Raw genomic sequence first — 12,706 nt, 5'->3', positions numbered from 1 at the left:
CCCTCCCGGATGGCCGACCTTCTCACCCTATCTCTAAGGGAGAGGCCAACCACCCTTCGGAGGAAGCTCATTTCTGCCGCTTGTATCCGCGATCTCGTTCTTTCGGTCACTACCCACAGCTCGTGGCCATAGGTGAGGGTAGGGACGTAGATCGACCAGTAAATTGAGAGCTTCGCTTTTACACTCAGCTCCCTCTTCACCACGACGGACCGGTGCAGCGTCAGATGCAGGTCTGATAATGCTAATCTAACCCACATGTTTTGGACCTGCCCTGCCCTGGCAAATTTTTGGGAGGAGATTTTCTGCACTTTGCACAAGGCTTGAAACTAGCTCTCAACCCCCTAACTTGCTCTCTTTGGTACAACAAGAGAGGATGATAAGTATATTTCCAGAGCAAAGCGTAGGGTGCCGTCTTTTGGTTCCCTCCTGGCTAGGCCATTTTGATGAAGTGGAAGGCTGCTGCCCCGCCCTCCCATGTTCAGTGGCTTGCTGATCTCTTCCCTCTTCTTTTTTTTTCTGTGTAAACTGTATCCACAATTACTCAATAAAAATATTTTGAATTTAAAAAAAAATAAAAAAATAAAAAATGGGTGGTTTTGATTTTAGTAAACGAGAGACTCTCATGACGCCACTGACCAGGCAATCAGTGGCACGTAGTCTGACAACGTCACATTTTAGTACCTGCTCAGATCACTTGGGATCCCGGCTGAGAAGGTACTACAAAGAGTACCTGGTACCAGGTACTATGACCTAATGGAAAACCCTGAATACCGTGATGAATCATGCTGAGTTGTTCCAAGTAGGTACTAATGAAAAAGGGCTTAATAGCTTGATTCTACTACTACCACCTACCCGGGTCGGCTCAGTACAGTTCGTCACGGTTTTCCCTTAGATGGTAGTACATGGTTCCAGACTCCATTTTTAGAACCTACTTGGTTGGTGTTCCAAGCATTCCGAGTCCGGAATTGTGACATCAACAAACTGCACAAAAAAAACAACACTGCAATCGCAGAGTGTGACAAAAAGTGATACCCCGAAGCAGCAGGTACACCACGCCTCAACATCCTACTTTGTTGTGGTGTTCGTGTTGCATTCAAATGATGTCCCAGGACTTTTGGCCATGTTGCTACAATGACCCCACGCACCTTAGGTGGTACTCCACTGTATTGGAAAAAGAGTCAAGCAGAGTCGAACTGCGTCAAGTTGTGTCGAGCTAATCCAAGTAGGTACGAATTGAAAAGGGCTATTACTTTCGCCACACTGGTTGCTGAATGTGCTAGTTGAGAGTTCACCACAGTCCTTCGTGTCACCATTAAAGCTTGAGGCTAGACTAAATCTCCTCACAAAAACCCCCTCTGAATCAGCTGCAGAAGTTTCTTAAAAGTTTTTTTCCCCAGAAACTCTGAAAAGCTGAGAATCTCTTAGCTGCTCTAATGATATCTAGGCAGCAAAGATTGAATTGCTTGCTTACAAATTCTCCACAACAGGAAGGGCATCTGGCGTAAAAGATTTTTCCAGAAAACATAATCTTTTTAGAATTGGAACATCTCCCTCTGGATAATCTGTGGAGCTCTGAAGTTCCTCAGTGATATCATTAAAATGGCGGTAAACAAACTAACAACGCAATCGTCTTCAATTCTGCTTTCCCAGCCTCAGCACCGGTACGATGTTACAAAACCTGAGAGATGAATAAATGGCTAAAAACAACAACAAAGCATGCCTTGCGTCAGTACTGTGACATCACTTGCCATGGGTATAATGAGCCCCTTAGAATCTCCATTGATCTCCCTGTGGCTACTTGAGCAGTTTTCTAAGTCACTTACTACCTAGACCTCATTTTGATCCCATCTGCAAGAACAAACATCTTGTGGTAGTGACTGCACCCTGGCAGGGGTCATTTGTTACCCTTGCTTACTGAAGCGAGGCCACAGATAAAGTGAGCAATTTCTTAACTGGGTGACGGTTCTAGCCTTCAATAAAATTTATGATTCACCCCAATGACCCCCACAATTTAAACTAACTTAATTTTCTTTACACCACTTTAGCATCTGACTACAATAAGAAAGTGCAAGGAGAAAGTACTATGCAAGCTTTACAGGAGCAGCATATTCCGGTACACAGAGCCCCTATAGACCATGCAAGACACTGTTTACCAAGCTGGCAACTGTGGTGGTCTGTGTGGTGCCATTTTAGCCTAATAATCCTAGTATGTAATCCCATCACCTTTAAAAAAATAAAAAAAATAAAACTATATCCCAAGATTCATTAGTTGCTTTATGTGTTTTTGTCAAAAGCAAGCAAAACGCCTGCAACAGAATCAACATTCATGCGTGTTGCCCTGAGACCTTTAGTGGAAGAACTTCGAAGTGTTTGTTTCCACTGTTTCATATATTACTGCCTTTTTCTTTTTGAGAAGCTATATGCTCAGTGCCATTTGTCTTTTTGTCAAAAGACCGATGAGGATATCATTGTTTCTACCGCACTGTCTAAACTGTCCCCAACCCCCGGGCCATGGACCAGTCGTTTGGTACCGGGCCGCGAGAGATGAGGCTTGGGTGTGAAATTAATGGTTTCAGGGTTTTTATTGTTAACTCAGTTTCCCTGGGTATTTTCACATGTGTTATGAATAAATCGTGCTTTTTTTTGTACCGGTACTGGTTTTATTTTTTTGTATTTATCCGTAACACCTTAAAGGCCGGTCCATGGCACAAAAAAAGTTGTGGTTTAGCCCACATTTACAGTCTTAGTCTGATTGAGCTAAAACAAATATCAGCAAAAGAACAAAGGATGGTTAGCATTATCAACAAATGAATCCTACTTGCTACTAATCTCACAGATCAGCCACTGTGAAGATTTCTTTCTGTAGCAATAATTAGAAATGGTTGTTAACAACCAGTAAAGTTGGCTTTGTAAAGATCATCTTTTGTGCTGATCATAATTTAGCCCTTCTTTTCCAGTATACCATTACTGAGGTATTGTGCTTACTAGGTCAGTCCAAATGCTGCAAAGCCAATACACCTTCTTGTCTGCTATGCAAGATGTGATAGGCATTTAATGGGTTAACAAGAAGCAACCATTTTGTGTGCAAGACTTGCAACAAAATGGCACCCTCTTCTCTTCTCCTGGCCTATTACACAAACTCCCTTAGGCTGCAAGGGCACACAAGAACGAGTGCCCATGCGGACAAAAACAAGCAGCAGCAACAACAACAACAACAACAACAAAAAAAAAAAAAAAAAAAACTACTACAGAGCAGATAAAATGTTCAAATGGCTGAACAGGAGCTCCTGCATCAGTCTGACACTTTGTGACTAGACAGACTGAGCTGCTTTACTACATGACTGAGTAAAGTAGACCTGCCATCGAGGGGAGCAGCAATGAAACGCTCCACTGATAAGGAACTGGTTAGATACATGTTTCTCAAGTGAGATTCAATCCATGTATTCTTGTTAGAAAAATGCTAAAGCTTGACACCTGACCATTTTATTCCCCAATTTCAGGATTTTCACTATAAGAAAGAAAGAAAGAAAGTGTGTACTTTATTGAGCCCCGTGGGGAAATTGCTCTCTGCATTTAACCCATTCACTCAGTGAAGCAGTGGGCAGCCATTGGGCGCCCGGGGAGCAGTGTGTAGGGACGGTACCTTGCTCAGGGGTACCTCAGGGTAGCTGTTAAGGGGAATCGAACCCCCGACCTTCCGATCATGGGGCAACCACTCTACCTACTGAGCTATCCCTGCCCCTATAAACTGTTTACTCTCCTGCAGACTTTCTGGGAAGTCTTTAATAATGTCTCTGATTGTGGAAAAAGCACTAAACAGATCTTGTCTGAAAACTTCACACTCATTGCAGCTCTTGCCTGTCAGTGTACTTGTGGCTCCAAGGTCATGGGCCTAAATCCCAAAACTGGATGTAAAATGCCAATTTGGACAAAGAAACCCCACCCCTCATTTCAGTTTCTTTATCCAAGAGTGTTTTAGTGGAGCTGTGGCAGTTAATACACACGAGAAGTACAGGAAGTACCAAGGGAACTGAGGAGGGAGCTTTCAAGCATGATTTTGACTTGCAGTGAATCTTAAACTTCCTGTTTTTGAAAAGTTTGTTTTTGCATTTTAACAAATCCAGTCCTCTCCTCTAGCACCATGCACTTTCACCCCTCTCTAATAACCTACTGGAACAGGAGCAGAAGGAAACAAAATAGAAAGCAAAGCAACTGGATAACATTTTGCAAAAAGTCTCAGCTTTTGTATAATCTTTGATTTTCTGAGAACCCTATAATGACATATCATTGTAATGATGGTAAAGCCTAAGACTCGTACATATTTCAACCCAACATGGCAGCTATTTGTCCCTATCTTTGGTGCACAAAGTGCAGGGAAGAATATAAAAGCCTTTGGCATTCAACTGGAAAACTTTCTCTGTCATGCTATTGCTTGGTGACGACATCGTCTTTGACTGCCCAAGAGACAACTATCATCGTGCAAAACCACACTTAAGCCCTTTTCCATTAGTACCTACTCAGATCAACTCAGCATAGTACCTGCTACTTTTTTTAGTACTTTATTGGCCGGGATTCCAAGCGATCCAAACAGGTACTAAAATATGCTGTTGTCAGACTGCATGCCACCGATTGGCTGTCCAGTAGCGTCACTGGATGAGTCATGAGAGTGTCTCGTCCCGAAAATCAAAACCGCCATTTTTGAAACTCGGCAACGTAGGAAATGGCAACAAAAAACCAACGCCATGTTTCCCTGGGTGTGAAAAGCTACAGACCGAGCAGCGGGTATATCTCAGTTTCGATGTCCACCGTTGTTGTAGCATTTGTGCCGCATATTATTAGCATTGCAGGACCCGCAGACACGTCATTGTGACGACAAGCACGCAATCAAGGTACTACTGGATTGTAATGGAAAACCAGTCGATCCAAGTTGAGTTGAGTCTATCTGTAACGAGTCAACCCGAGTAGGTACTTTTCCCACTAGTATCTACTTTGGTCAGCTCTGAATGGCTTGACTCAGTTTTTAGGGTTATCCATTACGTGGTCTTAACAGGTACAAGTTCCTGTTTTAGTACCTACTCGGCCAGGGCCAAGCAATCTGAGGTGATCCCACAATATGCTGTCAACAGACTGTAGGTTAGTCAGTGGCGTCACCCAATCAATCAATCAATCAGTCATGACTAGTGGTGCAACAGATCACGGTTGATCCGAAATCCGAACCGATCCCACTCCACGGTTCGGTACGCACGTGATCCGAAGATTCGAAAAAGAAAAGTATGTGTATGGTGCGCGTGGTCAGTCTGTCAAGCGGTAGTTATGGCCAGTGCTAGTGGTCCAAGTGGCGGAGCAGAGGAGCTTGCGGCATTTAAGCAGGCTTTTGTTGCCCAATCCGACCGGGCTAAAGCTATTACAAAAGCTACTGGGGTGTTTAGCTGCAGATGGGAGGCCGTATTCCGTTGTGCAAAACAGGGGGTTTAAACTGTGATGAACGTGCTTGAGCCACGCTATGATATCTCGTTGCGCGTCCACTTCAGTGTGACAAGATCATTCCAAGCATGTATGAGCAGGAAAAGTTTAAGGGTATGGCTGAACTGTCCCAGGCATCTTCTGTTGCTCTAACTACAAACGGGTGGACCTCCAGGGCAACGGAAAGCCACGTGACCGTGACAGCTCGTTATATCACAGCGGAGTGGTAGATACAAAGCCCTGTACTGCCCTTTAGATTACATTAGATTTGATGAAACTTTATTTATCCCTCGGATGGGTTCCTCCGGGAAATTCAGTTTCCAGTAGCACAGCACTGACAGAAGTTGCAGAATGTGAGCAGAAATATACCATATATAAATACAGAGAATACAAAAGGGATAAATAGAATAAATAGGAATAAGAATACAAGGGAACGGCACATTTCAAGTATTGTGAGTCTATTACACAGCTGGATATTAACAAAAACTAAGGCACTACAGCTTACTTGTTCCCCCCTCCTTTGTTCCCGTTTCCCCTTCCTCTCCCCTCCAGCGAGGAGTTAACAGTTTTATGGCGTGTGGGACGAAGGACTTCTTAAGTCTGCTGGTCCTTGACTTTGGGAGAAGCAACCCGTCACTGAACAGACTCCTCTGGTTGTTTATGGCCATGTGCAGAGGATGCCCAGCATGGTCCATAATGTCCATATTACACTTTATCTCCAAAAGTTGATTCTGTTCATCTGGACGTAGTGTTTTGTGGGAGAAACGTTTTGTCACTCATCCAAGTAACTTCTTCAGTCTCAGCTGACTGCAGGTTTCCCCAATCTTATAAACAGTACATTTGCATTATGACTGAAACCAGCCTTTTCAAACCTATTGCACTTTAATTTGTTTTTATATAAGTCCGTGGAATGAGTCTTCAGTTGAATGTTTTTTAATAGGCAAAAAATACTTGAGTAAATGGGGAGTCGAATTTTTGCCTTTTTTTCTATTTTTGCTGATCCAAAAATTTATCCGATCCGTGACTTAAAACCGTGATCCGATCTGAACTGTGAGATTTTTGATCCGTTGCACCACTAGTCATGACAGAAACAAAAAGCCGTATATATAGAGAAGCAGGTGTACCATTGCCTCAGCATCCTCCGCATACAAATGACATGACAGGACTTTTTGGCTGCATTGCTATATGTACCCCTCGCATATTAGATAGAACTCAATTGTAACCGAAACAGAGTCGAGTCAAGTAGCTACTAGTGGAAAAAGGCCATTATAGTCCGAATCTGTGATCAAGACAAAACAAATGCGGGATTCTGGAAATGTCAATGAAACAACAAAAGGAAAACAGGACGGTGCCACCAATGAATAAATATTACTTACATCTAAACCCACAGAAGAACTGTTGTGAAGCCCATCTTAACAAGGTGCCTTTTTCAGTCTTCCACCACTCGGGTACTGTGCACACTCCCTCAATGCAATTGCAAACCAACACACAAAATAGGACAGAGGCACATATGAATTCCATATCCACATCTACCACCTTCATTCTCCAACTCCTGCAACTGGACTACCCAAAACAATTCTACACTGGTGTGCTTACTAACTACTAGCTGAATTGATTCAAATGCTGATTTGATTTTTAACAAAGCTTAAAGTAAATTCTGTTATAATTTAGTGCAGCAGTAACAAACAAGATCGAATGATCAGCACATTTTAAATGTGTCAAAACATCCAACTGTGGTGAGTTACAAAAAACTCTGACCAATGATAGCTGTCAATAAATTAGACCCAACTTATATAAAACTTCACATGCTTGCAGAGCTTTGTTTTATTTCAACAAAACTCACCAAGGACAAGGATTAAGGCTCAAGCTAACACAAGTGGCAGATAACAAACTGAGGAGTGTTGGGGGGTGTTAGAGGACTCTTGTCTTAAGTAAAAATTTACAACTATATAGCACCCTAGCCATGTCTAGGCTGCTGTGTCACAGTGAAAATTAAACCTTCAAGCACAAGTATGAAACAAAAACAAAACCAGTATGACCAATTAGTGCTCTTTGCACTCATGAACTGTTACAAAACAAAACTAAAACTGAACTTAACAAAACACCGGTTAAAAACAAAGACCTTCTGCTGATAAATTGAGAATGTTCCACCTGCCATGACGGTGTAAAAGATGTAGAACATGTCTGAGGTCAAATTATTAAAGTACACTCCAGAAGAGTAAATCTAAGGATGAGTGTATTTTTGCAATTTTACAGTATGTAAATATTTTATGGAGCAGGATCTCTACACTAGGCAGTCCCCACCAGTTCCTTTGGGGCAAAGGATCTGGTTTGACTTGAGGCAAAATAAGTCCCAACTGGCCTTCAAACTGCCTTGGTGACAAATGGTTAAGTGATATAGGACTCTTGATTTCACAAGATGTTACAAAATAGCTAATAGAACTTCATAAGGTATCATGTCACTTTCCACAACAACCTAAAATACAAATAACAATACTACAACTAATAATAATAATAATAATAATAATAATATTAATAGTAGTAAATGCTAGCACCTAAGCAGATTCTCCCTCCCAAATCTTTAAAGTTGCTTCAGGCCAAATAGCTTGGCTTCAGGTGTTTCATTATGGATACTGTTTCAAGAGGTACAATGAATGCACTATGAATCTGGTATTTATTAACTAACATGGTGTTGACCTGTTATCCACAAAAAACAACAACAAAAACAAAAGCTTTTTAGTCAAATAGCAAATTATTTGTGTAGCTCAGTGTCATAAAAACCAAAATGTGATCTTTAAACAAATGCTAAAATACCTTACTCATTAAACAGTTCTGTCACCTTTTGAGCAAATAATACACTATTTTTGATGACAACGAAACTAGCCATGAGAAAGGCAATATGTATATGAATAAAATTAGAGCAGTTTACAAGAAAACATGTATACGGAACAAGTATGATAAACTGATATTATATGAAATCCAGGTATTTCCAGGTGTTTCCCTTTCACTATTTTTGCTATTAGTCTAAACCTTAAGCTTTCTAGGATGATTAAAAAAATGTTGTTAACTATCACATTCAACTCGTTTTTTGAGGTAAAATTTAAGAGTAAGAGTTGTTGTTTTTTTTAAAGAAAACTTTAAAAGTGCACTTATTTGATTATTATTGTAAAATCTGATACAAACCACAAAGTAACTTCTTTTTTTTTAAAATGAAATTACTAGCAATATCAATTTTATTGTGCATTTGTTGTTGGAGGGTCACAGAGAACACCAACACTGTGACCACATTAATAACAAACAGAAAGCTGAGCTAATATGGGGCAGAACTATTGTGTTAAATAGTGTAAATAAATAGCAGGTCTGCCCACTATACCTCATTATAACAGTGGGTTAAACCACACACCTGTCTTACCGTTCCAACAGCAACCTGAGCTCTAATGAACCACTGGCAGGTAAAGCAATATATAGATGTGTTTTACCACATGGGTTTATTATGCATATTACTAATGACCCTTTAGATTAACGAGCCCACACTTAAGAGTACAAAAACAGCTCCAGTGTACAGGCTATTTTCTGTTAAATTGGGTTAGACAGATTAGCGCTTTACATCATTTATTGTGTGACCATCTGAAATCGTTGTGCTCCTCTTGCCCTGATGTTAGACACTGATTTTTTTTTTAGCGAGCCTGGACGCAAGAGTGCAGACCAAAACAAAGCGCTGTGATGCATTCGGGTCAACAAAACCACGAATAGGGCAGCGGTGCGGCTCTCGACTCCAGCCACGTGTCTGTTAATTTTACATTGACGATAGCCGATGTTCTGACAGTAGCTACCTTAGTGCCTAGCACCGTGCTAACTAGCATTGGCACCCAACAGCTAATGGCTACGCTGCGGCTGGTCTTTAGCACGACCCCCTTACCAGATCAAAGCTCCGCGCTGGTCTTGCGTGCATCACAGCCACTCTTCCCCTGTGGTTTATCAGCTAGATGTCCCGTCTTGTAATAACCACTCAACAGGCTCCCATTGAAGCATCGGCTTTGTTTGCCAGTGTAAAGAGAAAGCGGCAGTCCTCCTTGTCGATGTCTTCCGTCTTCCTGTGCAATACCGTCAGGATAATCTTTCTATTTTCCTTTCAGTGAGCTAATGGAGGTTGTTCAGTCAAAGACACTAAAGCGTTTTATTTTAAGTCCGGTGCAACAAAGCTCGCTTTGTCGATGATAGCAGTGCTAGATCCGCCTCCATTATCTGAATTTGCGCAATTACGGACAGTGTGCCCGAAATTCTGCGCATGTTACACAATATCTGCTAACAACCAATGACAATGTGCGAGGAATCCAATTGAGCCCGCCCCTTCATGTTCTATGGCTCTCAGAGTCTGGCTGGGCGGTAGGAGGATCTCTTCCGGGCGACCACGCTGCGGTTCTCTGCGTGCTGCTGCAGCTGCTGCTCCTGCGCTCCCTACGTGCTGTAACAAACACCCTGTACCTCTTGCGCTGACGGTGACTGCGCCCATTAATGAAGTCCTCAGTGGGGCTTTCCTGCTCCCCTGTGCAGTTTCAGTACTCTGCTGATGTTGCACGAGCATCACCAAACTTATCTGGGCACTCAGACCTATGTGCCTACTTGTCTGCTGTGCAGGATGTGGTTGGTATTTAAAGGGTTAACAAGTCGCATACAACCATTTTGTGTGCAAGACTTGCACACAAAATGGCGCCACCTCTTCTTCTGCTGGTGAGCCAGACAAAAAAGAAAAAAAAACCCTTTGGCTGAGAAGGCACATGAGAACCAGTTCCCATAGGAGGGAAAAAATGTTCAAAAGACTGAACAGGAGCTCGTGGATCAGTCTGATAACAGTGTGACCAGACATTGGGCTATTTTACTGGTGCTCTCATGCTCCTAACATATGAACCTTTTAAGGAATAGGCAGTTAATTGGATAATTAACCATAAGTCATTCGATGAAATTAAATGTGTACTACAAAAGTTTTGCAAATTAATGTTCAACTGTTTCTGACCAGACTTTACACCCCCAAGCAGCAAGAAAAGGCTCCACTGATATGGAATTCGTTAGATCACTGTTTGTCATGTGGGATTCAATCTAGAAATATCAGAAAGTGGAGATCTGACCATTTTAGTCTTTTTCCCTAATGTCAAGGTTTGCCCCATAGATATTTATCTTCTCCTGCATGACTTTCTGGGGATTATGTTATGTAATTTCCTACTATTCTGGAAAACTAAACTGATCCTGTCTGAAATGGTAGAAAAACCATACTTAATAAAAGTCTTCCCAGTCAGTATACCTGTGGCTCTTGGGTCATCGGCTCAAATCCCAAGACTGTCCATAAAAAGCCAATCTGGATAAAGAAACCCCACCACCCACCTCCATTTCTCTGGCCTGGAGGGGTTTTGTGACGCTGTGCTTGTTCATGTGGATGGAAAGTGGTGGGAATACCATGGGAAATGAGGAGAGATACCTCAGTTATATCTGCCGTCTCATATTTCCACATATCTGAGCAAATGCTGTCTAAAATGGGCATGGATTTTAATTTTCAAATATGATTTTGGCTTTCAGTAATTATGTAAACAAGAAAATGGTGATAAAATGTTATTTTAAAAAAATATATATTTTAGTAAATCAAGCACACCCATTAAGAGTTCTGTTCTTTCACCCCACTCTAAAACCCCCAAATCAATCTCTGTTCAGTTCAGCTTAAGATTTCTCAAAGTGAACCTGTAAAAGGACCATAATGCTTGTCCCTAAGGGTCTCTCAGCTGGTCCCTTTCAACAGTGCCCAACTGAGGTGTACATTTGCTGTTTGCTTTGGCTCTCCTTTGCTCTCCCAGAGGCTACTGTGCAGTTCTTCCAAGCAACATGAGTCAGTTATTGTCTAGGCCTTTCTTTATCCCCATCTGCCAGCACACACATTGTGTGGTAGAAGCTCCAGGAGGGCAGAGGCCAATGTTTGTTGTGACTTTACAGAAACACCAACTAGTTTGGGCCAAACTTCCTACTGGATAACCCTGTGTCACCCACTTCCTAAAAATATTTTTTTTCACCACTTTAATGTTTTTCATTTGAATTGTATTAAACGTTTCTGGATATACCCTATAAAAGTCACATTTTTTAAGTTTAACCTAGTAAACAATGTTTGCAAAGTCAATGAATAATTATGTTAATAATACAAGATCAGGACAGTGACCAAAATAGTTGAGATTATGGTTTTTCCCATAAATTAGCAGTCCTAAGTTATTGCATTGTCAGTTTTGGAAAATGACACAACTTGGAAAGGCATACCCCTATGTGTCTGCAACGCTGGGTGGGGTGATGGGGGGATCTAATGTTTACTGATAATCTGTCAAGCAGATTGGTTCCTTAAGTTGAGAACTTAAAAATAAACTAACAAGCATTTTCTAAAGATGTGATTGTGACTGATAAGTTTGTTGCAGAAGTGATCAGACGAGGGTCAGTGACTGGCTGCCATAAGAATAAGTGCAATTTGGAACAAGCCAGACAAAGCACTGGAACATGGAGCCATATTAGCACGGTGGTAGCAATTGGTATTGCAACATAATTGGCATGCACTTGCCCAGATGATTTTTCCCCCCACTTTCCTACAACAACAACAACAAAAAAAGTCCAGCCCTTAAATGATAAATACATCATAGATACTTTTTGTGGTATTAAATCCTTGTCATACAGTTTTATTAGTAACTTCCACCCATCGATCCATTTTCTTTACCAGTGGGAGTCTATTTCCCATCTGTCAATGGGTGAAAATCATGTCTGGTCAAATCCCTAGAGTGTATATGAAGAAAAGGGACAACCCCCAAGAAGTGAAGAAAAATGGGTACTGAAATTTTGTGCTGGTGACATCAGTTGCATAAATGCCAACTCTTAAACCCCAAGTCATTTATGTACACTTTGGCGGAAAATCCTAAAAAGTGCAAAACACCTATTGAGGTTTTGCAGACATGTGATCACCAACCACATGGCTTGTCCACTATTTTGACAGTAATGATGCAGTCTAGGATTAAATAAATAAGGACCCAGTCATACAGGCCTAGACTGTATGACAATGGTTAATTAGCTCGACATTCCTCAAAGTCATACAACGCCACTGACTATGTTTCCCGAGTGCACACTCCGTAAGATTGGACACATGTTGGCCTTTCAGCTTAACAATTACTTACTAATAAGTAAAGCTCGGTGTGAGGCACCAGTTTAAAATACATGGTGTGCATTA

The 12,706-nt window shown here is 41.5% G+C and overlaps 1 protein-coding gene across 2 annotated transcripts in view; it reads right to left on the bottom strand.

The window, feature by feature from the left end:
* znf1035 (zinc finger protein 1035) overlaps nucleotides 1-9,755 on the bottom strand; it is a 30,338-nt gene extending 20,583 nt beyond the window's left edge. For both annotated transcript variants that reach the window (XM_086310422.1, XM_086310421.1), the window contains exon 1: nucleotides 9,383-9,755. The gene's annotated coding sequence lies outside the window, so the exon portion shown is untranslated. The remainder of the gene's footprint in view (nucleotides 1-9,382) is intronic.
* Nucleotides 9,756-12,706: the final 2,951 nt, after the last annotated feature.

The sequence above is a fragment of the Aulonocara sp. 'chitande type north' Nkhata Bay genome, linkage group LG11 (assembly GCF_057382095.1).
Source record: "Aulonocara sp. 'chitande type north' Nkhata Bay isolate Kocher_YH1m ecotype deep benthic linkage group LG11, A_spYH_male_GT1.1, whole genome shotgun sequence".
Classification (NCBI taxonomy): Eukaryota; Metazoa; Chordata; class Actinopteri; order Cichliformes; family Cichlidae; genus Aulonocara; species Aulonocara sp. 'chitande type north' Nkhata Bay.
This window is presented reverse-complemented; position numbering and strand designations above follow the sequence as displayed.